We start from the raw sequence: 16,085 nt of genomic DNA on the forward strand, positions 1-16,085 counted from the left end.
GAGCGGTACCTATTTATCTACTTGCACTTTGATGTGCTTTCGAACTGCTAGGTTGGCAGGAGCAGGGACTGAGCAACGGGAGCTCACCCCATCACGGGGATTCGAACCACCGACCTTCTGATCGGCAAGTCCTAGGCTCTGTGGTTTAACCCACAGCGCCAGCCGCGTCCTACTTTGGACCAAAGCCCCCACAAACACTTATATGTGGATGCCCTGGGTGCTGGGGCAACGCTGCCAAAGTTGGTGCTTCACTGCTTCCTTCCACTCTTGCTGCTGCTGCCAGGAAAGACGCCATGTTCTCACTGAGCATTACATCCAGCCTTGGCAAACAAAGCAAGACCATGATTTCCCCCCCAGAAGTACAGGGGAGGATCAAAGCATCTGCGATCTCAGCAGCAGCACATGCACTCCTTTAAAGCACAATCTATAACTATGGCTTAAAGCAATGTGCCAATTAGATCTTATTTGTACCTCCAGGACTAAAATGCACATTAAACCTCCCAGCTTTCATATTTCCCAAATGTATGTGCTCAGAGAAAATACATTTAGAGATACAAGTACAAATGCATACTTTGTGCGGGATGCATGCTGGAAGAGGACAGATCAGACTTTTGAGTAAACATACATGCATATGGGTGACATGGGAACAGGCTGATTTGCCCATCCCTGCCCTTAATCTAGGTTTGTCCCTGTTCCATGCCTTCTTGAGCATTGATGGTTCAAATGAGCTTCTTCTCGTGTAACATCCAAGTCTTCATTTGGTACGGGATTCCATAATCAGGTTGGGTATAGTGGCTTGTATCACAGCATGACCATGAAGTATTCCTTCATGCCCTGAAAGAAGTATAAGAAAAGCATACTGAAATTGTATTCCACAACCTGTCCCAAAATATTGTTGTGCCTGTGGCAGAAAGTCTAAATAACAGGACTTTGACAAGTATATTCAAAGGTAAATTTGAACACCGCTGCTATCAACCTCCAGTCACTGAAATGGTTGCCTAGCCCGAGCTACCTATTTCTCAACAAGTTTTGGGGTGAGGTCCCTGGCAAACCTGCAGGGCAGTTGTAGCACTGAGAACTCTATAAGTCATAATACAAGCCTTGAGTGAAACCCAACCGTGCTGGTTGGGACATTTACTTCCAGATTACATAGTCCTGAGTCACAGATAGGGAGCAAGTAATGACTGGCCCACAGCATTTAATTATTAGCAGGATGGTGGCAGTGCCCCGGAGCCCCAGCCTTGATACTGGGTGCCACATGGGCAGATAAAGAAAACAGTCTTGTGCTAGAATGAGCAGTGGCTGTTTTGTGGGTCTTGAAGTTCTCTGAAAGCTCACCACCCAAATTTGAAATGCTTCTCAGGGTGTTTTTGTGTGTGAAAGACACAGAGAGACAGACAGACCCACCTGTTTCCTGATTGGTTAAATGCACAGGTGACACTAGTACAAAAAGCATTTGTAAAATGTCGCATGGCAGCTGTTGGGTTGTGGCTGTTGTTGCACTCTGTGTGTCCGCATATCACCCAATCAAAGCAATGGTACCAACTGACAACATGAAATGCCAGTCAATGAAACCAAACATGAAAATCATAACATTCTGCCAAATGTTTGCATAGAAAACAGCAGTATAATATTTGGCATCTATTTACACAGGAGAAGAGGGGGGGCGGCAAACTGAGGTCAGCTCTAATTCCTGTAACGCAGATTTCACATGGGAGCATAGATGAGGATGTCCTTGTGTCAGCCTCTGTTAGTGGGGCTTCAAGCAATTGTCCTCTCTGGGTATCACTACTAGAAATTTGGAGAAAGACTCCTATGGCACCTTGAAGCTGGGGGCAGAGGAGGCAAACCTGTGGCCTTCCAGAAACAGATTGTATCTTTTTGATAAGCCTAATGTACACCACTTAAGAGACACTGGTGCTCAATGATACATAAATTGTTCAAGCAAAGGAGATTAAAAATCAGCTCATTTTAACCATACTGTACAATCAGAACAAGTTTACTGCTCAAGTGCTGGCAGGGTCTGAGTGCCACAGAGTAGGGTCCACTGTTCCTGCCCACTGGGTGGAGGGGAGTTGGAGCCCAGTGGTCTCTGCCGGGCCACACATTCCCCACTTGGGTCTGAAAGGGGGTCAGGTTTTCTTGTGGCATAAGGGACTGTATGTAGCCTTTAGTCTTCAAAGAGGAGAACCACCAGGAACATAACAGCACCGGGGCAATTGGTTATTCCTTCTTGGATTTATAGCTTTCAGAGCCACAGTGGCACTTCCAGAAGGCGTAAAAATAATAAAACCAAGGGCAATAGCAGAACATCTGAAGAAGTTGGATCCATTAATCTTCGAGGCTCGGTTTCTGCTCTAAAAGACTAACCCTGCCTGCTGTGTAGCAGAAGTTAGAAATGCCTGAATTTTAATTAACCTAAAGGTCAACAAAGCCTGACTGACTGCAGTGCCACAATAGGTAAAGGTAAAGGTACCCCTGACCGTTAGGTCCAATCATGGACAACTCTGGGGTTATGTGCTCATCTCACTCTATAGGCCGAGGGAGATGGCATTTGTCCGCAGATAACTTCTGGGTCATGTGGCCAGCATGACAAAGCCGCTTCTGGCGAACCAGAGCAGCGCACGGAAACGCCGTTTACCTTCCCACCAGAGTGGTACCTATTTATCTACTTGCACTTGACATGCTTTCGAACTGCGAGGTGGGCAGGAGCTGGGACCAAACAACGGGAGCTGTACCTCAGGTTACAGACGCTTCAGGTTACAGAGTCCGCTAACCCAGAAATAGTACCTTGGGTTAAGAACTTTGCTTCAGGATGAGAACAGAAATCTGGCGGCGGCAACGGGAGGCCCCATTAGCTAAAGTGGTGCTTCAGGTTAAGAACAGTTTCAGGTTAAGAATGGACCTCCGGAACGAATTAAGTTCTTAACCTGAGGTACCACTGTACTAAGTAAAGCGAGCCACAAATGTGCAATAACTGATTTATATGTATCGGTGCAAAATTATAAATAAATGCTATAATTTAAATATAAATATGCGTGCCCACTCAGCCTGCTATTGATGGGCAACTTTATATTTGAACTGGACTTGGACCAGATAGTCCTTCAAATAGAGGAACATCTTCAACTACTGTCATTTCTAAGGACACCTGACCATCCTCACAATCTGTATTACATCTTTAAACAGAAACACTGTGTTGGAGGGCTGGGCTGGTGGTTCTTCCAGCAGTGCATGGGCTGAGTCAGCTCACCTGGGTGCCTAGTGTTTGTTTTCCTCTTGCATGATAGTAAAGGATGACTCCCGTCCAGGTTGGCCAACCCAGGTAGGGCCATGACTGGCGGTTCCGTTTTGCAATCGTAGTTTCTTTCCCTGGAGGTAGTTGCATGGATAGCACACAAACAGCCAGATGCAGCAAATTTAGGAGGAAATAGATGCAAGCTAGACCATAAGGAAGGGTGGTGCTGTGGGTTAAACCACAGAGCCTAGGACTTGCCGACCAGAAGGTAGGCGGTTCAAATCCCTGTGACGGGGTGGACTTCCGGGTTGGCGCCATCGCCGAATGGCGGACTCCCTCCGAGCTCCGGAGGGAGCCTGCTCGGCAGGGGCTGGGTCCTACCGCACCGGCGATGCGGGGACCCTTAAAAACCACGGCCACGAGGGTCGTGGACATGGAGACTCGGCTGGCACCGCTAGCGCCCTCCCGACTCGTGAAGGAGCCTTTTTAAAGGCTACGGATCGGGTGCCGGGGAGAAGCGTGGTGCTTTGAGTCCTCTGCTATCCCTGCCGAGCGCAGCCGCATGCCATCCGGCGGAGAGCGCTGACTTCTTCTATTGAAAATTCGGACTTTTAGACAACAACCCGTGAGTAATTTGGAAACTGGGTTTAAAAGGAGGAAAAAAAGAATTTCTTTTTGAAATTGGATACGAGCGGGGGGGGGGATCCAAAAAGGAAGTCAGTCCCCCCCCCCTATTGTAAACCTTTCAAGACAAGGACGGGGAAACCAAGGTCCAATAAGATTTGCATTGCTGATAATCACTAAGAATTCCACGATGGGGAATCATAAGAACTGTGCTGGAGGATGAATTGAGGGAGAAGAAACGTAACCCCCCCCCTGGGAACCGGGGTGATTGAAGAGAGAGCCTGGTGAAAAGAGTCGGAGATTTTGACAGCTGTCAAAGTAGCTGTCAAAGTCGGAAAGCAGAGAGGATTTTATTATGAGAACTTTGCTGGCTAAATTTGTTACAATTTGCTACAACTCGTTAAAACTTGGTTACAAAATGGCGAAAATATGGATAACAATCGGACTTTTGGACTAGAGAAGACAAAGTTACAACAATCCCCCTAGAGGAGTTTCGGGACATTACAAAGATGGTCGTAAGTGGAAAAGAAAAACACCATGGGAATTTTACAGGACTGGTTATCTTCTGGGAAAGCTGCAAAACGGAAATAATATTTTGTCTACAGGGTGTTCAGCTAAAGGAGACAATAGAATTTTCTATTGAAGAAAGGAAGGGACTGAACGCAAGTTTTTGTTCCTGAATAACAATAATCCCTGCAGACTTACTAAGCTTCTGAATTAGAACGTTTCAGCAGCGGAACAAGAGGAAACTGGACTATAATTTGGAAAGAACAATGGGGGGAGCTTTATTAAAGATCTGAAGTTAAGTGTTCTAAAAATAATTATGAAAGGGAAAAAAAGAAAAAAAAAAAACCAGCAAGGAGTTGGGGGAAATAGGTGATTCTTGGATTGTAAGAATTCCAGGCGGATAATATGGTTTGGTGGTCAGAGGGAAATTAAACCGGGGACAGGGGGGGAGAACTAAAATCCAAAGGCTTGTCAACTTCTTTTTTTTTGAACTGGCTTTGTCTCATCTTTTATATTCTTTATTTCTTATTTTTGATATTTTTATTATGTGGGGTGTTTCTATTATTAAAAAAAAGGGAAATTGTGGAATGAAAATGGGGTGGGCCCTGGGAAAGAAATTTTCTGTGTTTTATTAAGGGTATTGATGTGGAGTGTAGAAATTTTAAATTCGAATAATGGTTTAAACAAATTAAGTTTTTATTCAGAACTGAGAGCTTGTGGAGCCAACACTATGAAAAAGGAATATGGTAGGGGTGGGGGAAGGGGGGAGTCCCAGAAAGTGGATTTATGAAAATAAGGCCATGAACGTATTTTAATTATTGCTTTCTGTATTTTCTTTTTTTTTGAAAATCTTAATAAATATTATTTAAAAAAAAAAAAAAAAATCCCTGTGACGGGGTGAGCTCCCGTTGTTCAGTCCCAGCTCCTGCCAACCTAGCAGTTTGAAAGCACGTTAAAGTTCAAGTAGATAAATAGGTACCACTCCGGCAGGAAGGTAAACAGCATTTCTATGCACTGCTCTGGTTTTGCCAGAAGTGGCATAGTCATGCTGGCCACATGACCTGGAAAAACTGTCTGCGGAGTGGACAAACGCCAGCTCCCTCGGCCTGTAAAGCGAGATGAGCACCGCAACCCCAAAGTCATTTACGACTGGACTTAACTGTCAGGGGTCCTTTACCTTTACCTTAGACTATAAGGAAGGGTGCTCAGGCAGGGACAGGTCATGCGCAAAACTCAGCCAGATGAGTCACCCAAATCAGCGCTGCCCACACAGAGGTTGATTAGCTGGGTGGGGTGGCCCTGAGCACCTGTTCCTCAGCACCAGCCTGACTGTACCAGGCCCAAGGGAGGCCGCCTGTATCATGGAGACATCCAAAGAAGATGAATGTGGAAGATTCAGGAGAGACAAAAGAGAGTACTTTTTCACTAGCAATGGACCAATCCAGCCATGTCAGTTTCTCACTAATTTTTCCAACTGCAATTTTAAAATAGTAACTTCATGAAAATTTGCCACCATTTTTGTGCAAATCTATCCTACTATAGGGTTGCCATACATCTGGAATTTTCCAGGCATAGCTGGTATTCAGTCCCCTTAAGCACAGTGCAGGCAGAAATCGCTGAAATGTCCAGCAAAATCCTGATGTATGGCAGCCCATGTCGGTAGTGTAGATTTTGGTGATTTTTCATTTAAAAAGAGCTCAAAAACTTTTTGTTGTTGAGATTTTGCAAAAAAAAAAAAAAGCTCAAAACTAAAAAAACCCTCAACCTTTTGTGTCTGGATTTTCACTTTTTGAAATATAGCCACCCTAATGTACTATATACCTTTTTATATACAATTCTGCCTAATAGACCCATTTTTGCAGAGCGATTTCCCCAAATAGAAAATGCTTTTGTATTTTATTTCACTAATATATGCATTTGTTAAGTACTCTGTGTCTTAGTGTATGTGATACCTGGCTGGCAAACTGCTTTGCAGCATTTGCAGAAGGGGGCATTTCCAGTGATGGTTGTGTTTGTTTCCTTATCATTTTAGAAAGTGTGAATTAGGTAGATTGACTCTTTAAATGCAAAAGTTTCTGCTCCAGCCCTGTGCAAACTATGAATCACATTCCCCCAACAGGTAATGATGGCCACCTATCTGGATAGATTTAAAAGAGGACTAGACAAGTTCATGGAGAACAAGGCTAGCAAGGACTACTAGCCATTGTGGCTCCATCCCTTTCCAACTTTTTTGACAAGGAGAGCCAAATCTTACACTAAGCTCCTTGGATCAAGATAGAAGCATCACAGTTCCGATTTCATGTGCTGTTGTAGCCATTGGTGTCACAGAATCGTAGAGTTCGAAGGGATACACAATATCTCTGTTGCCTATCTATGTATTTTGGTGGCACTGTGGCTTAAACCACTGAGCCTCTTGGGCTTACCAATCAGAAGGTCGGTGATTCGAATCCCCACAACAGGGTGAGCTCCCATTGCTCTGTCCCAGCTTCTGCCAACCTAGCAGTTCGAAAGCATGCCAGTGCAAGTAGATAAATAGGTACCCCTGTGGCGGGAAGGTAAACAACATTTCCATGTGCTCTGGTTTCCGTCATGGTGTTCCGTTGCGCCAGAAGCGGTTTAGTCATGATGGCCACATGACCTGGAAACCTGTCTGTGGACAAACGCCAGCTCCTTCGGCCTGAAAGCGAGATGAGCGCTGCAACCCCAGAGTCGTCTTTGACTTGACTTAACCATCCAGGGGTCCTTTACTTTGTAATATCAGTTGCTAGGAATCACAAGTTTGGACAGTGGTGCAGAACATTGCCAGAGGGTGTTGCATGCCCCTTGGGAATGCAGGATGAAATAACCCAGGGAAGCAAAATATCTCAGCTTGGTGGTCTTTGGACTTCTCTTGGGTGGCAGGGAACCCAAATGTCCTTTCCTCCTCCTCACTAATGAACACAGGCACAACCCCACAGAGAGGGGTCTCTGTGCAAGTCCTACTGAAATGAACGGGGTTGCTTCAAAAGGTCAGAGCTTCCCACCACCCTCTCTTGCCCTCATTGATGGCAGCCCAAGATCTGCCATCACTCGCCTCACCTCTTGGTAATGCTGCCCTCTGCTGGCTGCTAACATCCACAATGGCATTAATGGAATTCTCAATAGGCCACTTGGGTTAAGGAAGGGCTCACGGGAGTCTCTGGCTCCTTACCCAGTTGGGAACTGGAAAAGGGGTGCCTGCCATTTGGCATTTTGAGTTCACTCGCTCCTGATGTGTGCAGGATGCTTCACTGAGGTTCTTCCCTAGGTTCTGTGCCCTAGTCAACTCAACCAGCGCACGCACACATCTGGGATTATTTTTATTTCATTTCTATACCACTTTATAGGGACGTGGGTGGTGCTGTGGGTTAAACCACAGAGCCTAGGGCTTGCCAATCAGAAGGTTGGCAGTTCGAATCCCCGTGACGGGGTGAGCTCCCATTACTCGGTCCCTGCTCCTGCCAACCTAGCAGTTTGAAAGCACAAAGTACAAGTAGATAAATAGGTACCACTCCGGCGGGAAGGTAAACGGCATTTTTGTGTGCTGCTCTGGTTCACCAGAAGCGGTTTAGTCATGCCGGCCACATGACCCGGAAGTTGTCTGCGGACAAATGCCGGCTCCCTCGGCCAGTAAAGCGAGATGAGCACCGCAACCCCAGAGTCATCCGCAACTGGACCTAATGGTCAGGGGTCCCTTTACCTTTATACATATAGGTATATACATTATATATAAATGCCCGGCTGGCAATGCAAGAGCCAGGCAGAAATACACAAGGACTGCTAGAGTCAGCCAAGCCAGAGCTGCGCTTTCCCTCTTCTGCACACCTTTGAAACAAACGGGAGTCTCATTCTTCTACAGCAGGCATGGCCAAACTTGGCCCTCCAGCTGTTTTGGGACCACAACTCCCATCATCCCTAGCTAACAGGACCAGTGGTCAGGGATAATGGGAACTGTAGTCCCAAAACATCTGGAGGGCCGAGTTTGGCCATGCCTGTTCTACAGTTTATAACTGGATTATAGGAAAGGGCTGTAAACTCCAAGTTGGAGGAATATGGCTTATACAAGCAAGTGAGTTATACGACATCAATTTATCCATCATTTCCAGTTGTGATTATTAAGACCTCTTCCAAGCACGTTGCCAATTAAGAACCTAAAGGCTTGAAATCAGATACACACATATCTGGATCCATAACTAGCGACCCTCTGGCTGCGGGCGGCGGGTGTGTGTGTGTTTAGGAGATTCAAAACTCCACCCCCCCCCCCGCATGCTTTGCAATGGGAGTTTTGTGTGATCCGGGGTGACCAACTCATCCCAACAGCGACGCCCCGCGGCAGCCGCGCCTTGCCTCGCGCGGGATCCTCAGCGGCAACGCTCAGTCTCGGCCGCGAGAGGGCGCCGCGCCCCAGCGCATCCTCGGCCCGTGCGCTACGTGCGGGCGGCGCGGCTGCTTTTCCGCCGGCGGCTGTTCCCGAGCAGCCGCTTCGCCCGCCTTCCCGGCCCACGCTCGGGCGCGCCTCATCCGCCGCTGGGCGAGGAAGCCGCCGTTGCACGCGAGGGAAGCGCTTGCTGCTGCTGCTGCGGCAGAAACAGCGCCCGGCTGGGCCGAGGGATCAACCCTGGGGCCGCCCCCCGCCGCCAGTTGTGTGTGCTCTGCTACAACATCTGGAAGCCCATCATCCCTGGCCACTGGTCCTGCTAGCTAGAGATGATGGGAGTTGTAGTCCAGCAACTGGGGGCCCCAGGTCGAAAAAGGCTGGCTTAGCTGCATGGGTGTAGCCAGGATTTTTTTTGGGGGGGGGGACAGGTTTTATGTGGCGGGTAGAATCGGGGTATCTGTGAGGCAATGGATCAGTTAGTTAAGTATTTTTATTTACAGTGGTACCTCTGGTTAAGAACTTAATTCGTTCCAGAGGTCTGTTCTTAACCTGAAAGTGTTCTTAACCTGAGTTACCACTTTAGTTAAGGGGGGGCCTTCTGTTGCCGCTGCGCTGCCGCCATGCGATTTCTGTTCTCATCCTGAAGCAAAGTTCTTAACCCGAGGTACTATTTCAGGGTTAGCAGAGTCTGTAACCTGAAACATCTGTAACCCGAGGTACCACTGTACTTGATTTGAGGGGAGCGACTGCCCCCCCTTCCCCCTACACTGCAGAATCTTAAAAACAAAGGTTTAAACTTGTTTTTTTTTAAGGAAAATCACCCCAAAAAATAAACAGTTCCGATATGGAACTGCCATATGCCTGTGTTTTCCTGGGCATTTGGACGCTTTGCAATAATTCCGCCCGGACTCCATTTTTGATGGACGAATCCCGGCTATTTCTGGGAAGTTCTGGATGTATGGCAGCCCTAGGCTACGCCCATGCCTACCTGGGGTGGGGTTGATGGGCAGTGTTGGAGCCCCTGCCCCATCTGGCTGGGAACACAAGACTGGCACCAACAGGCCCCCTCCTCTCTTGCCCTGGCAGCCCCCTGGCACCCCCGGGGCCTGGCTTTCTGGACCTTCAACGGGAGGACACTTTGCATTGCTCTTTTTGATCCCAGTTCCCCCTCAAACACTTCTGCTTGGGCCTTGACTCATTTCCTTTGTGTGCTCGCTTGCTCCTATTATGGAAAGTTCCTGGGAACTGGGGTTCTTTCAAGCTGCTGGTTAACAGTCCTGTGCAGCCCCAAGCCCCCATTTCCTTTTTTTTTAAACTTGCAACATATCCTTGCCACAGAGGAAGTATGGGTGGCTTGTGGGTGCTGCTTAGTCCTTGCCCGCTGCCCACCACCCGCCTTTCCAACCCTGTGGTTGCATTGCAAACATGGGGTTGGAGCACAAAACGCCCGGAAGGGAAGTTTGGGGTGGGGGGGTGGGGGAGGTGGCAGGTGGCTGAATTAAGAAGGATTAAGCATCTTCTCCCCTCCAAGAGGCCTAAGAGCCTCTAAGGGTAGCTGGGCTGGGAGTGCCAGGACTGGGTGCAGCCGACAGGTATCTCTGCTTAACTTCTAAAATTGGAGGTTGAAGTCAGCTTTCAAACCTCTCTGAACATCATACTCTTTGAACGGTTTGCTCTTCCCCCAGTCCATCTCCCCAGCAATTGGGGTGGGGGTGGGGACTACAGTTCTGGATTGTGGGTGGGATAGAGAATTCATGGCACCCTGTTCAAACTGCAGCCACAAGCATTCTTTGGGGAAAGTTAAAGTGGTATAAACATCAGGTTAAATGTTCCAGGTAGGTATGTTCTTAGCAAATAAAAGAGCAGGCCTAATTTGCTCTGATAACCTGATCTTCTTTATTGACCCAAAGAGGAATAGAATCACAGAATTGTGGAGTTGGAAAGGACTCAGAGGGTCATCTAGTCCAACCCCCTGCAATGCAGAAAACTCAAGCATGGACACGCGTCCCAACCTCTGCTTAAAAGCCTCCAAGGAAGGAGAGCCCACCATCTCCCAAGAGAGCCTGTTCCCCTGTCTTACTGTCAGAAAGTTATTCCTGATGTTTAGTCAAAACCTCTTTTCTTGTAACTTGAAGCCATTGGTTCGAGTCCTACCCTCCGGAGCAGGAGATAACAAGCTTCATCTTCCATGGGACAGCCCCTAAGATATTTGAAGATGGCTGACATATCTCCATTCAGTCTCCTCTTCTCCAGGCTAAACATACCCAGCTCCCTCAACCATTCCTCATAAGGCTTGATTTCCAGACTCCTGATCATCTTGGTCTCCCTCCTTGGCACACGTTCCAGCTTGTCAGTATCCTTCTTAAATTGTGGTGCCCAGAACTGGACACCATATTTCAGGTGTGGTCTGTCCAAGGTAGGATACAGTGGAACTCTGACTACCCTAGACTTCTGTTGATGCAGCCTAGAATAGCATTAGGGGTTTTTTTGCCGCTACATCACACTGCTGACTTGTGTTCAGCTTGTGATCTACTAAGACCCCTAGATCCCTTAGAACCCTGGAGAGATGCTGCCAGTCAGTGTAGACAACACTGAACTAGATAGACCAAAGTTCCTCCTTTGTTCCTATAGTATGTTGCATTTGGGTGGGGCTCAAATCAGCCACGGAGGTACTTTGCTATTCTACATCCTCCTAGGGTTAGTGTGAGAATAAAATAGGCTAGCCCTACTTGGGGGACCTTGGAGGAAGATTGGGATATCGCTGTGATTAATAAATAAGATGCTGACATATATTTATTTCAGGGCATGGAGTACTGTCTCCAAGGATCACATGAAACCTTGAAAGATTCCCTTTTCTCCACCAGGGCTGTCATTTGGCTCCCAGCAAAATGAGCCTCCAGCCCCCAGGAGATATAAATAGCAGTCGCTTCAGAGTGATGTCTCTCATCTGGCTGTGGTGATGACTGTGTATTTTAGTTGCCCCGATCAAGGGAGGGAGAATTGCTGAGCTGTAAAAGGGGTGGGGGTATTTTTAATGCCACTCTCCCTCTGGGTTTTGTCCTGGAGCTTTTGCTGTTTTGAGTGCTAGGTTGGAGGAGAAATTCTGTTACGTTAAAATTTTAATAAGAAACTACCAAATTCACACACCAATGAGAAAACAATATACAAAAAAGCCTATCGGGGAAATTGGGTTCTAAGTGTACAGTGGTACCTCGGGTTACATACGCTTCAGGTTACATACGCTTCAGGTTACAGACTCCACTAACCCAGAAATATTGCTTCAGGTTAAGAACTTTGCTTCAGGATGAGAACAGAAATTGTGCTCCAGCGGCACGGCAGCAGCGGGAGGCCCCATTAGCTAAAGTGGTGCTTCAGGTTAAGAACAGTTTCAGGTTAAGAACGGACCTCTGGAATGAATTAAGTACTTAACCCAAGGTACCACTGTATATATTAGTCAAAACTGCATGCACAAAAATGCTAGCAGATTTTCATGATTAAAACAAATTGCACATTGCTGCAGAAATGTGAAGAACTGTAAAAATGAGAAACTTGGAGAACTGAAATGGTTCTTTCCTTAGCTATGGGCTCAGCTCTGCTTAGCCCTGGAGTATGTGAAGAGAGTGCCTCCGAGCATGTGCAGACCGCCTGGCCTCCCCCTCTGTAACAAAAACTGGCCCCTGAAATCTCTGGGGTCGTTGGTGGCCTTGAGTCCAGGCTGCACTCGCTACTGGCCTCTTGACTCCGTGGAAATTTCTTTGCTGGGTTTAGATAAGACCCAGCCAGGCCAGGGGACCCAGATCCCCGCTGCCTTGCCCCGATCTCCAGGCTGCATTGGTGAAAGGCCCCTTCCCTGCCCCCTGCCTGTCCTTCTGGCCCCCCCTTGCCCAGACTGCAGCTCCGCCTGCTCAGCATGGGTGTGCAGTGGGGGTGGAAAAGGAAGGATCTGCTTCCAGGATAGCTCCATTTCCTCCAGGCCTATTTATAGTGGAGCATACATCAAAAAGCTCTGGACAGACGAGGACTTCCTGCCGGGGTTGTTTCAACTGCTGGGCGCCCTCACTTCACCCCCTTGCCTGCCCCCTCTCACTCCATGTGCTTACAACTGCTAAACAGCGCTCGCTGGGCCAGAGGGAGCTTGCCCTCTCTCTACACAGCAGCAGTGTCTTCACAGGGACACAAGGTCCTCCAGGAATGGCCTGTGCTCCCAGAGATGGGCTAAAGACAGATAAGCCCTGCAACTCTTACCCTGACCTCATGGATTTGCACGCAGTGTGGCTCCTATGGGCAAATGTCCTGGCGGAGAATATCCCACGTTAATTATTGTTGGGAGTAGGGCATGAATTCTCCTGCATCCTCCTCCTGCATCAAGATATCATGAGCTGGCCTTAACTTGAGGGTCTTGGCGTAGGGTTGCCATACGGCCCGAATTCCCTGCACAATGCCGGAATATGGCAGTCAGTGTCTGGGCAGAAATTGCTGAAATGTCCGGAAGTCTAGATTTTGGTGAATTTTCTTAAAAATAGCTCAACAAGGATTGGGCAAAACAAAAGCTCAACACCTTTGCTACCCCCCCCCCCCCAAAAAGCTCAACAACTTTGGTCAATAAAAGCTCAACAACTATTTTCATTTTTGGAAACCCTAGTCAATCCTATGGCAACCCTAGTCTTGGGTAGACCTTGCCATGCTTGAAGCAGCCGTCCCCCAAAGAGACCCTAATCGCCCCCCTCCCAACTTTCTCTCTGAACCTGATGAGCTTATTTGTGATAGGTGCCTATGTGTCCTTGGTGTGTTCCCTCATCCCTCTCTGGGCAAACAGGCCCTGCAGGTTTTTAAGGTGTGCTTCCAAAACCTTGGGGGGGGGGGAAACCAACTATTTGCCTAGAGATAACAGTGAGACAAGGAAATGTGTGTGTCCACCACACAGGCATGATGGAGCTATCACACAACTTCACCTCATCTTGAAAAATGTCTTCTGCAACTCTGTAATTGTTTTGTGGGGAAATGGTGCATGCTTATGAAGTGCAAGAAAGTACAGGAAAATACAAACCTATAAATACTCCTTGGGACATTGTCAGTTACTGAAGAGTGTGTGTGCACACAAACACACACATTCCATTTAGATGAACATGTAGTTCACCATTATTATAGTTTTCTCATTCTGTTATATTATTACCTATACGGTGGTACCTCAGGTTACAAACTCTTCAGGTTACAAACGCTTCAGGTTACAGACTCTGCTAACCCGGAAGTAGTATCTCGGGTTAAGAACTTTACCTCAGGATGAGAACGGAAATCGTGAGGCAGTGGAGGCCCCATTAGCTAAAGTACCTCAGGTTAAGAACAGTTTCAGGTTAAGAATGGACCTCCGGAACGAATTAAGTTCTTAACCAGAGGTACCACTGTACTTCTCCCTTGTTATTTGTATTTTGATTTTTACTGGACCTCTATTGACAGTATTAAATAAAATTTACTTTTCGGGGAAAGAGGAATTTGTCGTCTGTCTCCAGCTTTGGAGTAGCATGGGAACTCCAGCTGAATTCATATATTTCAGAGGATATATCTGGGTAAATGGAGCGGTGGGGACTTAGTGGGCAGTCAGATCTGCTAGTGGCCGACGAGCTCTCAAATTTCAACGATGCTAATATTCGGCACCTCTGCCTCTTGCACTCTGTTATACACCACTGTTGTAGGTGTGGTACCCAGTGTGGCTGAACCGGTCATGGTGCCCTGCAGCCACCTCTGGCCCTGCTATGAGGCAGCTCCTGCAGATGGTGGATTTGGAGCAAAATGAAGGGAGGCGGTTGATCAGCCCAAGGGGGACACAGCCTGGCGGAGGTTGCAGTAGCATTTGCATGGGAGAACTTCCTGGTCAGTTGTGCTGGGTCTTCAGGCTCCAAAATGTCTTTGGTTGACCTTGAGGACTTTGGACAGTTCTTGCCTTGGGCATTTTCACACCTGAAGCAAGAAGTCCATCCGCGGTGAGGAGAAGAGGGTGACATGAATGCTGGACAAGCAATCCCATCCCCTGCAATCCTGATGTTACAGCATCGGATTTGAGCTAATTCTCTTGGGAGCAAAGGGGCAGCATGTGAGAATGCTAGTGACAGAGACTGAAGTAAACCACAACATTTTGTTGGCAGGTTCCAGGGCAAATCATCCCCCAACTCCCTGCACCCTTGGTTTTCATTTGCATGGACCAGAAAGGGGGACCAGGACATGCTCTGCTGTCTCTGCAGTGTGGATTAATACTCAGTCCCCCAGCAGGCTGCTCATCGGCTACCGGGCCAGGTTCAAGGCTCTCGTATAAAGGTAAAGGGACCCCTGACCATTAGGTCCAGTTGTGGCCGACTCTGGGGTTGCAGCGCTCATCTCGCTTTATTGGCCGAGGGAGCCGGCGTACAGCTTCCGGGTCATGTGGCCAGCATGACTAAGCCGCTTCTGGAGAACCAGACCAGCGCATGGAAACGCCCTTTACCATCCCGCCGAAGCGGTACCTATTTATCTACTTGCGCTTTGACATGCTTTCGAACTGCGAGGTTGGCAGGAGCAGGGACCGAGCAACTGGAGCTCACACCGTCGTGGGGATTTGAACCTCTGACCTTCTGATCGGCAAGTCCTAGGCTCTGTGGTTTAACCCACAGCGCCACCCACGCCCCTAAGGCTCTTGTATACAGATTCCCAAACAACTTGGATCCAAGATAACTTGAGGACCCCCAGAGCCCTTATACCCCAGCTCCATCACGGAGATCACCAGCTGTTCCCCATGCTACAAAGGCCTCAGACAGAAGTTGGGCACGTAGTGCCAGCACATGCCTGCTGTGGAACACTCTTTCAGTCAAGAAACAACAGGCACCCTTACCTTTGATATTCAGGTGCCTCTTTGAAGACCTTTGTATGTATAGGCCTACGTTGCTGCTTAATTTTTTATTAGCCAGTCATTTAATGATTTTTTTTTTAAGGCGCTTTACTGCATATATTGTTTACCCCACCATGTTATATTGTATGAATTGGCGCTGTATGAATGCTTTTGTAAATAAAAGAAACAAAGGGATTCGATCGGCTGGGACAGTAAAGGTGCCTGGCAGCTGGTTTCCAGGAGCCATTCACAGAATGTGTCCTTTGTCTCAATGGACAGGATGCACTCCCTCTCCATAACAGGTGCTGCTGAGCAGCCACCAAGGATCACCAAGTCCCGTCTCCAACCCCTGCGCCCTGTGCTACAACCAGGTGTACTTGGACCCCACCCCTTCTGTGTTTCACCTCCCCTGCTACCCCAGCTGCCCTCCCCTGTTGCGCCTTGGTACATTCCAGCATTAACATTCC

The sequence above is a fragment of the Podarcis pityusensis genome (genome assembly GCF_964106645.2).
Source record: "Podarcis pityusensis genome assembly, chromosome: 17".
Taxonomy (NCBI): domain Eukaryota; kingdom Metazoa; phylum Chordata; class Lepidosauria; order Squamata; family Lacertidae; genus Podarcis; species Podarcis pityusensis.